Source organism: Tupaia chinensis, unplaced genomic scaffold (assembly GCF_000334495.1).
Source record: "Tupaia chinensis unplaced genomic scaffold, TupChi_1.0 Scaffold000005_2, whole genome shotgun sequence".
In the NCBI taxonomy this organism is placed as follows: Eukaryota; Metazoa; Chordata; class Mammalia; order Scandentia; family Tupaiidae; genus Tupaia; species Tupaia belangeri.
Window position 1 is genome coordinate 1,730,454 of NW_006159434.1, and position 15,996 is coordinate 1,746,449.

The following is a 15,996-nucleotide window of genomic DNA, read 5'->3' on the forward strand; positions in this document are numbered from 1 at the left end:
TTCAGCCAGTATCTCAGGTGATTATGGTTCTTTATAGTGGTATAACCCAAATCTTCATTTCCGAAGTGTTTGGATCATTAGTAGTCTTGATTAGATTGTTTCATTGCAGTTTTTCATTAGTTTTAATCATGGTGGTAATACAAAGAGGCACTCTAAGGCATTTTTCTATATTCCAGACATATTCTTCCTTCTCTTCAATGAAGATTAGTAGTTCAATTTCTCCTTGGCAGTCTGGACCAATCTTTTCAGCCAACACTGTAACTCCCTTGTTTGCCTGTTTATTCAGAGACACGAAGAACTCCAAATGATTAAACAGCAGTCTTTACTTCCAGTTTTATTATTATTATTTATTTTAATTTAACTTTATTTATTTATTTTAATTTGACCAAAGTGACAAAAAGAGGGAAAGTGAGAAAGCAAGCTGCCAAGTCTAGAACTAGAACTGCTGTTGGCCCTGTGGAAGTCCAACGCCCTTAATCACCACACCACCTGCTGGCCCGTTTACCTCCAGTTTAATGGAATCATTGTTCTATCTCTAGGTTCTAACTCTAGGTGGAAGCATTCCTTCTTCTGGAGCTAAAATATCTAGGTCACCATAGCACAAAATCACAAGAGGAAAAAAAAAATTGTTAGTAGGTCACTAAGTGTACTAGTGAGTGGTATCACTCCATTCCACTTCTTTATTCTTGGACCTTTGATTCTTAGCTATGTGTGAAATGGCAGCATATATTGGATGCTGATTCACAGCATATACAGCTTTTCTGGATAACTTTAGCCCAGCCCTGAAAAGTATTGCCACCTAGTTATTACAATTGAGTCCTCAAAGCACCACTTTATTTTCTCGTCATTCTACCACTTCAAGATGATGGAGAACGTGACTTAATTAATTTCATATGATTGGGCTGATGCTGTTAAGTGGGTTAGTTTATCAGAAGCAATGTTGTATAGAATATCATGACAGTGAATAAAGCATTCTTTCTTTTTACAGAGATTTTTGCTATAGTGCATGTGCGCTCACCAGAGAAACAGAGACAGAAAGTGAGAGGTCACCCCCTAGGAGGGATGGCCATGCTGCAATCCCTTCTCCAGTCTCCTCTGAGGATTTTGGGAATGCACATATACTCATCCAGCATGAGTTTTAAGCTTCCGGGTCCAAGACTCAAACCAAAATCGACTACATAGGAGTCCAATGAAGAGTCCAGTGACATAACCATTATGCCATGTGTTGGTCCCAGACAGTGAATAAAGCATTCTTTAAGTCCACAGGTAGTAGTTTTTCCAGAAGTTCTGTGTGTAGGAAAACAAATCCATTTCCAGAGTAATGTCTTTTCCAAAATGCTATTCCTTCCATGATAGAAATTGTCCAATGTAATCAATTTGACACCAAGTAGCTGGTGGATTACCCCAAGGAAAAGTACCATATTTGGGGCTCAGCACTAGTCTATTTTGCTAGCAGATTGTGCACTTAGTGGTGGTCATAGCCAGGTTAGTCTTGGTGAGTAGTAGTTCATGTTGCTAAACCCAAGCTTAATGTCCATCCCAATCACTATGGCCACTTTGTGAGCCCATTGAGCAATGATAGGTGTGGCTGGGGAAAGAGGGTGATTTGTATCCTTTGAGTGGGTCATTTTATATACTTTCTTTCTTTCTTTCTTCTTCCTTTTTAAAGTTTTTGCCATAAGGCACGTGTACTCACTAGAGAGAGACAGGGAGAAAGAGATGGACAGTGAGAAGAAAAGTGAGAAATTACCCATTGGGGAGAGGCCGTACCTCAATCCCTTCTCCTGCATTCTCCTCTTGGGATTTTGAGCATGCAAGCATATGCACCTGAAATGATTTTCAAACGTCCAGGTCTGAGACTTGAACAACAGTTGGTCATGTGGGAGTCCAGTGCTTTAACTACTGCACAACTTGCTTGCCCCTCTACGTTATTATTAAAATTCCCCTCTGATGAGGTCACCTTTTAGTGAATATTCACAAGAAACACAAATAGCTTCAGCCTTTTTTTGTTTGTTTCTGTTCATTCAAAGAGGTCTAATCACATACCTCTTTCCCATATTTATTTGTCATCAACTTTAAAATTATGGATCTTCCAACTTCTGATCAATCAGCCAAACTATTGACTGCAACCTATGAATCAGCATATAATTTTATGTCTGGCTGTTTTTCCTTTTAAGCAAAGTGAGCAACCATGTGTACTTCTTGAACTTCTTTCCACTGATATTTTCCTTTGCTACAACCCTTACTTCAAACATTCAAGCAGTACACCTTTTAATACTCTGACACACAGATGTCTTACTAATATTTCTTTCCTTTTTTTTTGTAGAGGTTTTTGTTATAGGGCGCGTGTGCTCGCCAGACAGACAGAGAGAGACATAGAGACAGAAAGTGAGAAATCACCTCCCAGGGGGGATGGTCTTGCCGCAATCCCTTCTCCTCCATTCTCCTCTCCGGATCTTGGGCACGCACGCACACGTGCCCAGCGTGAGTTCTAAGTCACCGGGTCTGGGATGCGAACCACGGTCAACTACGTGGGAGTCGAGTGACATAGCCATTACGCTAACTGCTATTTCCCTGTCTTACTAATATTTCCAGAGTAGTTGCTACTTCTTGTTCACTAGATCCAACCACTAGGTTATCAATGAATTGGATCAGTGTGATATCTTGAAGAAGGAAACACAATCAAAATCCCTGTGAACCAAATTATGACATAGTACTGTAGGTAAAACAATGGAGGTATATTGTTGGCCTTACCAATTGAAAGCAAATTGCTTCTGGTGGATCATATGAACAGGTTTCAGGAAAAGGCACTTTCCAGATCAATAGCTGTATACCAGGTACTGGAAAATGTGTTCATTTGTTCAGGCAATGAAACAATATCTAGAATAACATATATAATTGAAGTCGTCACCTATTTAAACTTAAGATAATCTATTGTCCTTATTTAACGTCCATCTGTCTTTTGTACAGGCCCACATAGTAGTGTTGAATGAGGATATAATGGGAATCACTAGTATCCTGAAGCTTTCAAGCTTTTGATAGCATCACTAATCTCTGCAATCCATCCATGAATGATGTATTTGTTTTGTTTCACTATTTTCCTAGGCAAAGGCAGTTGTAACTATTTTAACTTCACCTTTCCTACCATAATAGTCCTCACTTCACAGGTCAGTGAACTAATGTGGAAATTCTATCAGCAGCCAAGTATTTCTATAACAATTATGCATACTGGAACTTGGGAAATACCCACAGTTTGGGGATGCACTAGACTAACCATGAGACAGAGCTGAGTTAAAGTTCTGTTGATCACCTGAGTTTTATAAGCTCCTACTCTGACTAGTGGGCTGCAGTGGCATTTTGGATCTCTTAGAATTAGTGTTTATTTAGAACCAGTGTCTAGTAGTTTCCAAAAGATCTAATTGTTTTCTTTTCTTCCAAGTGCAGTTATTCCAATAAAAGGACATAGATTCCATTGGAGAAGGCTAGGAGAAATATTAACAGTATAAATTTTTAGTGCTATACTAGAGGCATTCTTCAAGAGAATATGACCTCCTTTTCAAGTGGTTTTGGGTCAGTAGACTGGGTTAAGTATAAGAATTGACTAAGAGGGCTTGACTTTTGGTTTTTATGATTTAGATTGAACTTTTGTTCACTTGACCTGAAAATTTTCTGCAGATATGGATCAAGTGAGAATTTAGTAGATTTTCCATCTATTTCTCTTCTGGGAAAACCATGATCAATTTGCCAACACCATAGGTCTGCATGAGTCAAATTCCTCTAATTGTTGCTGTGACTCTGCTGTCTATTATGGTAAGCACTCCCACTTTGCCTTTTGCTGTTGAGTGCTGCCACTTGCCCCCCACCATGACCCTGGAATCCAATTATTCCCAATGCATTTAGATTTCTCAATTAAGTGACTATATAGTTCACACTATGAAGCCTGATCTATAGATAAGAGTGATCACAGAGCTGTTTCAAAAATGCCAGAACTGCCCTCAAAAATATATTGATCATAGTATTGGTAATAAGTGTGTCTTATGGGTGCCAGCAGGTGGCATGCTGATCAGGGCACTGGGATCCCACATGGTCCACCATAGTTCAAGTCCTGGGCCCAGTGGCTTGAGAATTATGCCAGGTGCATGTGTGTGCATGCCCAAAATCCTGAGAAGAGAATGGAGGAGAATAGATTGTGAGATTGTGGTGTGGTTATACCCCCTGCAGGGTGATTTTATACTTCCCCTCTCTGACTCTCTCTGGCTAGTGAAGGTGCTCTATGGCACAAACAAAACAAAACAAAACAAAACAAACAAACAAAAAGTGTCAGCTGGGACCAGCAGTTAGCATAATGGCTATGTAGCTGGACTCCCACGTAGTCGAACACAGTTCGCATCCTGGACCCGGTGGCTTAAAACTCATGCCGGGCACGTGTGCGTGCGTGCCCAAGATCCCGAGAGGAGAATGGAGGAGAAGGGATTGCAGCATCTAGAGGAGAAGGGAGGAGAAGAGATTGCGGCCTGGCCTGGGGGGTTATTTCTTGCTTTCTGTCTCTCTGTCTCTCTCTGTCTGGTGAGCGCATGCGCCCTATAGCAAAAACCTCTACAAAAAAAAACAAAAACAAAAACAAAAACAAAAAAAAACGAAAAGAAAAGAAAAAGAAAGAAAGAAATACAACATAAACTAAAAAAAGTGTTGTCTGGACATTCCCAGTGAAATGACTATGTCTTCAGTGATAAATTGTCACTAAGCATTTCAATCTCCCTAAGCCCTTGAGTCCCTTCATCTACATTAAACCAAGGTATGTGTGACACTTTGAATTTGCTAGTGGTGGGCCATCTCTTGGTTTCTGTTTCAGCCATCCAATGAAACAAACTGTCAGAGCCCTTTTGAATTCCTGAGCTGCAATAATAAATACAGGATCTGCTTAGTGTGACCATGTCAATAAATTCAGCATGGTCCAACATTATGTTACTTTCACTATTATAGTATGTTTTTAGTATCTATTCCTGCATTTGTTCTCTGGGTTTCTGTATGTATAAATTTGAAAACATAAGTAGGTATTTTGGAGTATAATGCATGCCCTCATAGGGAACACATTGTGTTTCACTTTTAAGGTCTACAGGGGCTTGAGTCTAGTTATAGGTCTAGAAGCAAAGAAGAATGGAAGTAACAGGCTCTGAAGAGAATTGATATTGTCTTGCAAGGCAACTTGCTCAGAGGGTGTCATTACAGTTTCATCAGGCAATGCAGGGTTAATACCCTCATATGGGGTTGGAAAAGCACATACCACTGGGGGTAGGGAGATTACTTCCACTAGAAAGAAGACTCATCAGAATTTAGAACTTTAGTTTTCCCAGCTTCATCAGTATCTTCCACATATTCTCATCCTAAATTACAGGACCTCATTCTTTCTCAATCAATTGGCAAAACTGGAAGAGTCTACAATGTTACCCAGCATGCTGTTGGCATTGTTGTGAACAAACAAGTTAAGGGAAAGATTCTTGCCAAGAGAATCAATATGCGTATTGAGCATATTAAACATTCTAAGAGCAGAGATAGCTTCCTAAAACGTGTGAAGGAAAATGACCAGAAAAAGAAAGAAGCCAAAGAGAAAAGCACCTGGGTTCAACTAAAGCACCAGCCTGCTCAGAGAAGCACACTTTGTGAGAACCAATGGAAAGGAGCCTGAGCTACTGGAACCTATTTCCTATGAATTCATGGCACGATGGGTGTTAAAAATAAACTAATCTGTGGTCTGAAAAAAAAAAAAAAAGAGTAAAATCCTTAAATGCAAATCAAAACTGCAGTGAGATACCACCTAATCACAGTCAGAATGACTAAGATTTAAAAAAGTAATGATAAGTACTGGTAAGGGTGTGGTGAAAAGGGAATCCTTTTACAGTGTTGGTGGGAATGTAAATGATCAATAATTCAACCACTATAGATAACAGTATGGAGGTTTCTCAGAAACCTACAGATAGAACAACCATACAACTCAGACATTTCACTTTTAGGTATCTACCCAGAGGATAAGAAAATCCTCAGTCAGAAAAAAAAAAAAATAAACAAACCTTGACATTCATGTTTATTGCAGCTTTATTCACGATTGCTATGACATGGAAAGAGCCCAAATGCCCAAGAACAGATGAGTGGATTGAAAATATGTGACACATGTACTGTATGGAATACTACTCAGCCATAAAAAATAATATCCTGACATTTGATACAAAGTGGTTGATATGGAAGGCTTAATGCTAAGCAAAGCAAGCCAGACTATGAAAGACAGTATTGAATGTCCCTGCTCTATATATACCAAATGTCTGCACTCTATAGCAGAAAATGAAAGAAAGGTACAATGACAGGAAGAGCAACTGTAGATACTACAGACTGTATGAGGGGGTAATAGGGATGGGTAATAAGAGACAGGATGAGGGGAATCAGTGAAAGAAATAAATAAACAAATAGACACCAAAATGAAAAGCTATCTGCTCATGATAATGCATATGGTAATGTCTTTGACTTCACTAATATGCACTGAACTCATGCTGTGAAAAACCATGTTGTACACTATAAAGATGTACAGTGAGTAAATGTGAATAAATTTTAAAAAAGGAGTAAACACCCTCTGAGCCTGGAAGTTTAACTGGCATTGTAACACAACCAGTCCTAGGAAAATGTTTTGTGTTTGATTCATAGCAATTTCAGTGCAGTAGCTACAAATGATAAAAATTTACCTAAGGACACACATAGAAAAGTTTAGGTAATTTATATAGCACTTGAACTGAGAATTCAAGTCCCTGAGTTGTTATTTTATCACTTTGTCCAGTAACATTAGGAGCAACCAGCTAATATCATTATATCTAAGCTGTTTAAAGCTACTATACACAGCATTGCCAACTCTTTGATTCTTATAAATTATTTAAGACGGTCCAATGTAAATATTTTCATATTTCTATAAACAGTTTACACCATGAACTATCAGTGTCCTCTTTAGTACTGGAAATAGTCATTAGTGTCTTTAAATAAAACCAGAATACGAAACCAATTCCAGAAATCCCATACCCATTTCAGAAAACTCATTTACACAGCATTGCCAACTCTTTGATTCTTATAAATTATTTAAGACGGTCCAATGTAAATATTTTCATATTTCTATAAACAGTTTACACCATGAACTATCAGTGTCCTCTTTAGTACTGGAAATAGTCATTAGTGTCTTTAAATAAAACCAGAATACGAAACCAATTCCAGAAATCCCATACCCATTTCAGAAAACTCATTCTTAAAATTCTGTTTCTCTAGAATCACTTCATATACCAAATTTTGTATTACCCAGGGCTCTACAGAGAAACAAAACCAATGGAATATATATAAATAAACAAACATATATGTATATAAACATACCCATTCACATGTATAAATATATATATATATATATACATACACACAAATGTATTCATACATGTGTGTACCTGTACAAATCTATCTATGTCTATATGTCTAAGGAGATATATGACGGAGGCTCAGAGGTCTTGTAGTCTGCTGTCTACGAGGTGGAGATTCAAGATAACTGGTGGTGTAATTCAGTGCTAGTCTAAAGGCCTGGGAACCAAGGGAAGTAAGGGTGTAAATTTTGGCCTGGATTTCAGAGAAGATGCCATGAGATATTCTAGTTCAATCAATGAAACCGGAAAAAGAGGGCTAATTCCTCTTTTCTCCTCTTTTTTTTTTTTTTTTCCCTATTCAAGACCTCAGTGGATTGAATGATGTACACGCACTTTGGGGAAATCAGCCTATCATTATCTGTAATTTCACTCCTACCAAGACGGAGAACTAGCATGAGTTGCTGTCTCATTTCCTTAGGAGAAATGCAAAAGAAACAACCAAAACACTTCCAAGAATTTTTTTAGGAAATAAATATAAATTAAAGAATTTCCTCTGAAATGCAATTAATTTTGAATTGATGAGGATATGTTTTTACTCTTTAATTTCTCCTGCATTTGCCTTGGGTCAATCAACACCTGTCTCCTCATTAGAGAATTCTGTGGCAAAGACCTATCCTTTTGTTTAAGCATCCGCATAGTACAAAAATTCTGTTTCAGAGAGCTTGACTAACCTTGAACATTCATTCCTTTGTCTTCCCTCCAACTTCCAGGCCTTTTGATTATAATATAAGGCAAAGATCAAGAAACTTTTTCTGAAATAGATAGGCTAGAGGGTAAATATGCTATGTTTCAGGGACCACAAAAGTTTCTGTCATATATTATTTTTATATATTTTTAGAACTCTTTAAAAATGTACAAAACAATTATTAGTGGAAGGTTTGTACAAGACCAGGTCAGGTTAGGTTGGATCTGTCACTTTATTGCTTTTGCAAACTGATGATCTAGAGCATAGCTGCTCCAAATGTTGTTTTCCCTTCAAGTTCCAAAGGCAAGACACTGCCTTAAAAAAATTGCCTGGAGGAACATATAAACTGGAGTGACTAACAACAGTTTCTCTGTGCAAGAGATATGTAAAGCTAAGATTGACCAAATACCTTGTTAAAGTTTGCTGTTGTCTGAAAAATACAACTAATAATAAAGAGAAGGTAGAAAAAAAGTATATTCATAACTACTTATAATTTAAATGATACAAAAATAACAACATGATAACAGAGACATGGATTGCTGACAGATCAAAAGTATAAGAATATCTAACCTTTTTCTCCAATAAGAACAAGGCATAAATATTTGGAATATCTAACTCTGCTTACTTGCTTGTTTGTGTGTTTAATATAATACATAAAGATAAAACACACAGAGACAAATTCATGAACTCTGCTTACTTGCTTGTTTGTGTGTTTAATATAATACATAAAGATAAAACACACAGAGACAAATTCATGTAAAAAAGAATGTTATTGCTCTGCAAATAAATAAATAAATATAGAAAAAAATGTTGTAAATAAGTCTAAATATTTCAACATTTACTATCTTAAACTGACCATTTAAAGATAGTAATTCAGGTTGAGTAGCATTAATAACAACATGATAATAACAACAATATCAATAATAAAAACCAGCTTTATGTTTCTTACAAAGGAACTATGTATAAAAAAGGCACAAAAAGTTGAGAACAAAAAAAATCTGGTGTATCATATTTAAAACATGTGACAGAGATATTAAAAAACAGCATTAGGAAAAGTGTGGTTAATTATATAATATTACAAGATTCAATTCACCAAGACAATATAACAATTCTAATTATGTAGGGATATAAAAATGCCATAAAAATATACACAGCAAAAGTTTATAGAACTGCAAAGAAAAAGAAAAATTCACTTTCATTGTGAGAAATTACGGTTTTACAGGCATGTAACATTTATAAACATAAATCAAAATCTGAGGAAAATGGTGGATTAGAAAGCTCCAAAACCTTGTTCTCCTATAGATGCATGAAAAATTGATCAAAAGCTAATTAAATTGAGCATGTAGAAACTCTGAAAATAGACAAATGTCTACAGTAACTAGTGAACATCCAATCAAGAAGAAAAAACACATTTAGAACAGTAGGACATTTTGTACAGTTTTTGTTCACACTTGACCCATTCCCTTCGTGGTGCAGCATAGTGTTGGTCTGCAGGAGGTGACAGCCCAGTTCTAAATTCCCTGCCTCAAACTGGAGGGAACAGAGCAAATATTATTTGTAATGTTCTAACCTGTCTGGAAGCTGTGTGAAGGACTGATCTCTGTTTTGAATAGCATGGAGCTAAGGCAGGGAAACAGAGTTGAAAGAGGCAGGCACCACTCTTAAACACAGCAGGGAAACAAAGAACCACTGGACTAAGAGATTGTCAGTAGAGATATACAATAGATAATTGAAGGCTCTGAGGAGAAGCCAGGTGAAACATTTAGGAAATTAAGACATTTAAAAGTGGCTGTGTACTACATCAAATGGGGACTTTAAAAACCGCATGCAAATCAAGACAAAACTGCTGCTCAGAGAAGACCAGAGAAGACCTCCAGTCTTCATTTTAGTGTGATTCCAAGTCTCAAAGCATGACCTGTTAATTAGTCAAGGACTTTTTGTTTAGATTAAGTCTGCAAAACTTGACAGAGAAAGTTGATTTTTCAAATTTTCTATGTTCAATAACAACAACAACAACAACAAAGTCATAAGGTATACAAAAATGTTAGGAAAGCATGGTCATTTAAAAGAAGAGAATAAAGGTGCAGAAACTTTCTCTGGAGAAACATAGGTATTAAGATACTAGACAATTATTTTTTTAGGTTTTTGCCATGGAGTGTGTGTGTCTGATAGACAGAGACAGAGAGGGAAAGTGAGAAATAACCCCCCAAGGGGATGGCCATACCACAATCCCTTCTCTATTCTCTTCTCAGTATTTTGGGCAAGCACAGGTGTCCAGCATGATTTTTAAGTTGCTAGGTATGGGACTTGGCACATGATCAGCCATGTACGAGTCCAGTGCCTTAACCACCATGTCACCTGCTAGCCCTTAGACAAAGATTTTACAACAACTGTCTTAAATATGTTCAAAGAGCTTAAAGAAAATGAGAATAAAGGTCCAAAGAAAACCAGGAAAGCAATATAGAAACAAAATGAGAATAACAACAAAGAGATAGCAATTATAAAAGGAAACCAAACAGAAATTTTGGTGTTGAAAAACAGTATAACTGAATTAAAATATTCATAAAATAAATTCAGTAGCATACTCAGAATAAAGAATCAATAACTTGAAGATTGGTCATTTTAAGTTATTGAGTGTGAAGAGTAAAAAGAAGAAAATAATAATGAAGTATGAACAAAAGCCAAAAGACTTATAGGAAACCATTTTTTAAAAATACACATCATGGAAGTGTGAGAAGAAGAGAATATTTGAAGAAATAATGGTTGAAAATATCTCAAGTTTGAAAAAAGACACAAATCTATAGATTCAAGAATTTCAGGAACACCAAAAAAGATAATCTTAAAGGGACCCATAGAGAGATGCATTATAATTTAATATTCAAAAGTCAAAGCCAAAGAGTGTCTTAAAAGCAGCAAGAGAAAAGTGACTCACTATATATACATGGGATCATTTATAAGGTTATCGGTGCATATCTTAGCAGAAATCTTCCAGGCCAGAAGACAGTGAAATGATATATTTAAAGTGTTGAAAATAAAAACTGTTAATTGATAATTATTTATTTAGCCAAACTGTCTTTCCAAAATGATATAGAAAGTAACACAATTCCAGATAAAGAAAAGCTGAAGGAATTATTCACACTAGTCCTACCCTACAATAAGCACTGAAAGGTGTCCAGTAGATTGAAATAAAAGGACACTAGACTAAGTGAAAGTGAACTGAAAATAGATTACAGACCAAACTAAAGTGAAAAACTACCAAATATCTAGAAGAAAGCATAGGAAACAATGAATGTCGACTTAAGTTTAGTGATCATTTTTATATGTAATAGCATCAGATCATCAGAATCCATGAAAAAAATGAAAAGTTGGGCTTTATTAAAGTGTAAAACTTAACCATGAAAGATACTGTTAAGGGAATGAAAAGATAAGACACAGATTAAAAGAAAATATTTGTAAAACACATACTCAATAAAGTATTCATAAAACACATATTCAATAAAGTACTTGTATCTGAAATACATGAAGAACTTTTAACAATAAAAATTAAGAAACATAACTCAGTTTAAAAATATGCAAATGAGGAGCTAACAGGTGGCATGGTGGTTGAGGTGTTGGATTTCCACATGGCTGACCATGTTTCAAGTTCCAGACACAGTGGCCTGAGGATCTCACTGGGTGCATGTGTGTACATGCCCCAAATCCTGAGAGGAGAATGGAAGAAAAGGAATAGTAGCATGGCCATCCCCCTTGGGAGTGATTTCTCACTTTCCCTCTCTCCTCTCTCTGGTGAGTACAAGTGCTCTATGGAAAAAAAGAAAAAGCAAATAAGCAAATGACCTAAACAAACACCTTGGCAAAAAAGATATATTGATGGCAACTGAGCATATGAAAAATTCCACAACACCAGGTTGCATTAGGAAATATATATTAAAACAATGAGAAAACACTGTACACCTATTGAAAAGGTCAAAAAACAAAATAAAATAACAATTCAAATTGTTGGAGAAGATATGGAACAAGGGGACTTCTCATTGCTAGTGGAAATGCAAAATGGTTCAATGGCTTTAGAAGAAAAAACTGAGCATATGAAAAATTCCACAACACCAGGTTGCATTAGGAAATATATATTAAAACAATGAGAAAACACTGTACACCTATTGAAAAGGTCAAAAAACAAAATAAAATAACAATTCAAATTGTTGGAGAAGATATGGAACAAGGGGACTTCTCATTGCTAGTGGAAATGCAAAATGGTTCAATGGCTTTAGAAGAAAATTTGTCAGTTTTTTTTTTTTTTTTTTCCGGAGTGTATGCATGTTCATTGGAGAGACATAGAGAGAAAAAGAGAAAGAGGAAAAGAGGGAAATTACCCCCTCTCATGGAGCATGGTTATATTGCAATCGCTTTCTTCCATATCTCTCTCTTTTCAGGATGTTTAACGTGGATGTGCATGTACTCACACCTGACTTTATTTCTCAAGCCTCCAGATCTGAGACTCAAACTGTGTGGTAAATCATGTGGGATCCAGCTGTTTTATCAGGCGAGGGTCTAACCTGATATGTCAGTTTTGTTTGTTTGTTTTTAAACAAAGCTCAACATAATCTTATCATCCAATCTAGTCGATTGATTTCTCATGCATTTACCCAACTGATTTTAAAATCCACATAAAAAATTGCAAGACATTCATAGGAACCCCAACTGATTTTAAAATCCACATAAAAAATGGTAAGACATTCATAGCAGCTTTATTCATAATCAACAAAAACTGGAGGCAATAAATATGTATATGTAAAGGTGAATCATAAACCAACTCTGGTACATTCATACAATAAAATATTATCCAGTGATAAAGGGAAATCTATTAAGCAATGAAAAAAATATGGCTGAATCTTAAATGTGAAATTAAGTAAAGAAACCACTCTGAAAAGATTATTGACTTTCTGGAAAAGACAAAACTATCGAGTTTGGAAAAAAGAGATTAGTTCAGTGGAAGAGGATAAAGAATGAATAGGTGAAACGTAGGGAATTCTTTAGGATAATAAAGCTATTCCATATAATACTTGTGATATCAGGAAGAATGTATCTAGTCTTTGTTCCAGTTTCTTTGTTCCAGTTTCAAAAACCCTTGGTATTTCTTGACTGATAGGAGTGCTTTTGTTATGCTAATGATGCAATTCATTGTCCATCCCCTACATAGTTTCTGGATCAAAAGTTTGTCACCAGAACTGCCTAGGTGGAGAGACCAAGAAGGGAAGACCTGAAAGAAAAAGAAGATTTTTTTTCTGAGTCTCATAAAATAGTGTTTGTTGTGGATCACTGCCCTTACATAGCAGAATTATGCAGTATCATGCGGACAGCTTGTGGAGTTTGATATGCTGGTGCAGAACAGAACCCAGGGAATCATTTCTTTGGCCCCCATATCTAATTCATTGTGGACTTGCTCAGTGGAATCTTCCATGGAATATTGTAGAATAAGTATGATATATTTCCTTTGAAAAAGCTGGTGAACTTTATTGTGAGCCACTCTGGAGCACATGCTTTAAATTCTTGGACTTAAGATCAGAATTTGCAGGAGCTAATGGCAGGATTAGCAGCTGTTGGGCCTCTGACTCCTCAGGCACATCCAAGTATTTCAGTATTCTGCATGGTCTTGTTGCAGCAGTGGAAACCTTCTGCAAAATCACTGAATACCAACATGAGGCGTGTACTCTACTCATGGAGAATGCAGGACGTGCTGGAATTAGACAACAAATAATCTGCATTACTAATGCAAAAAGCGATAGTCATGACTTGGCTTCAACTACTATTACAAATATTCCAATGAAGGAAGAACAATCTGCTAACACATCTGCCAATTATGATTCGGAGTTACTTCATCACAAAGATGCGCATGTAGATTTCTTGAAAAGTGCTGACACCCATTTAGGTGGTAGCAGTAGAGAAGGCCTGTTTTTTATTTTTTGGTGAGGTTTTCGCTATAGGGCGTGCACGCTCACCAGACAGACAGAGAGAGACATAGAGACAGAAAGTGAGAAATCAACCCCCAGGGGGGATGGTAAGATGTTTCAGCTCATTTGGTACATTCCATAACTTAAATCAGTCATTTCTCCAAGGATTCAGGAGTGCTGTTTTTAGGAATAGAGAAAGGAATAACTCAGGCCTGGTATACTGAGAATACTCCAGTTTTTTGGAGAGATTTTCGCTATAGGGCACGTGCGCTCGCCAGACAGACAGAGAGACATAGAGACAGAAAGTGAGAAATCACCCCCCAGGGGGGATGGTCATGCCGCAATCCCTTCTCCTCCATTCTCCTCCTGGGATCTTGGGCACGCATGCACACGCGCCTGGCGTGAGTTCTAAGCCACCGGGTCCTGGACGCAAACTGCGGTCTACTATGTGGGAGTCCAGCAACGTAGCCATTATGCTAACTGCTGGTTCCCCTAATTTTCTTAATTGTCATTCTGTTTTATTAGTACAGCCGTGAAAGTCAGGTTCCAAAGTCATTAGTCATATGTTTAGTAACCATGGAGGAGAGAGTTTTTTTGCACATCCTTAGTAGTTCTCGATTCATTCTAGAAGATCCGCCTTCAATTAGTGAAGGATGTGGAAGAGTTACAGGCTACTAAGATTACAGATTTTGGTGAATTTTTGAGGGAAAACAGATTAATCTCTTTTCTAGATCCCAGATATAAAATTGATGGAAGTCTTGTGGTCTCTTTGGAATGAGCAAAGGATCAGTTAGAAAAAAACACAGCTGGTACTGGTCTATGATTATTTCACAAACCACCATTTTCAATATACAAGTGGTAGTTCCATTAGCCAGTGTTATTGTGAAAGAATCCTTGCCAGAAGAAGATGTGTTAAACTGTCAAAAAAACCCAATATACAACCTAGTTGACATGGAAAGGAAAAATGATCCTCTACCTATTTCCACAGTTGGTACAGGAGGAAAGGGCCCTAAAAGAGATGAACAATACCGTATCATGTGGAATGAATTAGAAAGCCTTGTTAGAGCTCGTATAAACAATTCAGAGAATCATCGAAGAGTACTGGAGTGTCTTATAGCATGTAGAAGCAAACATCTAGAAGAAGAATGAAAGAAATGAGGGAGAAAAAGGGAGGACAAAGAGGACAAGTCAGAGAAAGGAGTGAAAGATTATGAACAGGAAGAATCTTGTTAGGATTCAGAAAAATTAAAAGAAATCTTAGAGCATGAAAAAGAAGAGTTGGCAGAAGCTGAGATTATAAAAGATTTATGCGATTCTCCAGAACCTCCAAACAAGCCCCTCGTTGAATTGGATTGAACTTCACAGGTAGAAAATTCAAAAGGGCCAGTACCCTTATTATCCTCGTGGAGTAATAGAATTAGTATTGCCAGTTCCAGAAAGCATCAGGATTTGCTGGATGTTTGAACTCTGTTAATAATAGAGTTGAGTTATATCAACATCTTAAAGAGGAAAATGGCATGAAGACAACAGAATATGGAAAAGCCAGCCAGCAGTGAAGAGTGACTTGAGGAACTAAATTAAATATATTGCATAAATATTTTTGGCAGAATTTGAAATAAGTACTTTTACAGCAAGATTGTACAGTCATATTGCCTGGACTGGGTTTTACATTTTAAAAATATTTTAATTAACTATTTTTTGGTACTAATTATAAAATTGGCTTATAGATCAAAAATATACACTTGAGATTTGTCCTCTCAAATCATACAAGTTTATTTTATGGTAAAATGTGTTCTCTTTGAAATGTTTTTAAGAAAATCTTTAGGCTTATCTTTGGCAAATAAAACTATTAAAATTTCTGAAATAGAAAATATTGGAATGTTACTTAAGCAAAAATGTTTATTTAATGACTGACAGCAAC

The 15,996-nt window shown here is 36.6% G+C and overlaps 1 pseudogene; it reads left to right on the top strand.

Moving 5' to 3' along the window:
- LOC102489798 (integrator complex subunit 13-like) overlaps positions 1–15,631 on the top strand; it is a 44,794-nt pseudogene extending 29,163 nt beyond the window's left edge.
- The last annotated feature ends 365 nt before the right edge of the window (positions 15,632–15,996 follow it).